The sequence below is a fragment of the Crocuta crocuta genome, unplaced genomic scaffold (genome assembly GCF_008692635.1).
Source record: "Crocuta crocuta isolate KB4526 unplaced genomic scaffold, BGI_CrCroc_1.0 scaffold301, whole genome shotgun sequence".
NCBI classification, from domain to species: Eukaryota; Metazoa; Chordata; class Mammalia; order Carnivora; family Hyaenidae; genus Crocuta; species Crocuta crocuta.
In genome coordinates, this window is record NW_027527544.1 from 2,309,594 (window position 1) to 2,310,732 (window position 1,139).

Sequence of the window (1,139 nt, forward strand, 5' to 3'; positions counted from 1 at the left end):
AGTGTTGCTGCAGGTCTTTCTCACATCCATTATGTATTATCTTTGAACATTACTCCTAGCTTTAGAGACCTTCCTGTGACTGTGGTCTGCATTGTCTTGTGGGCAGAATTAGCAGAGGCGCTGGGTGGCCACAGGCACAGAAACACAGGCACACGCGTGCTGTTCAGAGCGGAGGGAAGGGGTTCAGTGGGCTCAGGTAAACAACGAATTGCCACGCGCTCCCTGCAGCGTGGCTCCCTGCTAATGGGCGGCTTTGAGAGCCGGGGCTGCTTTTCACAGGTCCCCCTCGTAGCTTCACATCGTTCCCTGCCCATTAACTGAAACTGGAACAAGCCATTTGGGTGGTTGTGGCCACATCTGGCTGAAGTGCCCAGCTGTTGCTCTCTCCGCTCCTCGGTTCCCAGTCCCCATGATGTGGACTCATTACAGCTGTGATCGTTGCTGATGACATTAACGCACTGTGCCGCTTCTCCATCGCACGTGCCATCTGCTCCCATCAGCCCTGTGGGGTAAGTGGTAGGTAATTGTTTCCCATCGGTAGTCCATTTTCTCAGATAAGGGACACAAGCTTCAAAAATAAACATCCACTCTGAGTCACGGTGCCGAGGCCAGCGTGGATCTGGGGGCAGCCATCCCATCTACCTCGAGTAGTGGGTGAGCCTGCTTTCCCGGTAATTCAAGTCAAAGGGCAATTTGATTCATTAACAGTGGCTCTCAGAGAGGAAGAGGTTCAGGGAGAGTGGAGAGGAAAAAAAAAAAAAAAAAATTCCCAGCTTTCTTCTAAACCAGCTGGGTCAGTGCAGACAGAAGGGGAGGGATGGCGCAAGAAATTGGTGATTCATCAGCTAAGGCTCGCTAGTGGATGGCAATGAAAGATAAGAGCCCAGGGAATTTCGGCGTGGGCTTTGGCTCCGCAGCCTCACCTCTCAGCTTTGGCTTCCTCTCGGAGCACCGACGGGCTCCAGACTGGAGTCAGGAACGCAGAGTGCCAGGAGCGCCAGCCAGGGCTCAGGACACAGGCAGGCAGAGGGGGCTGGACAGGCCGATGCCATGGAGGAATCGATCGGCAGGCTGGCTCACAGAAATGACGATGGGGAGGGAACATGACTTAGCTGCAGCCTCTGGGACTCCCAAGATGC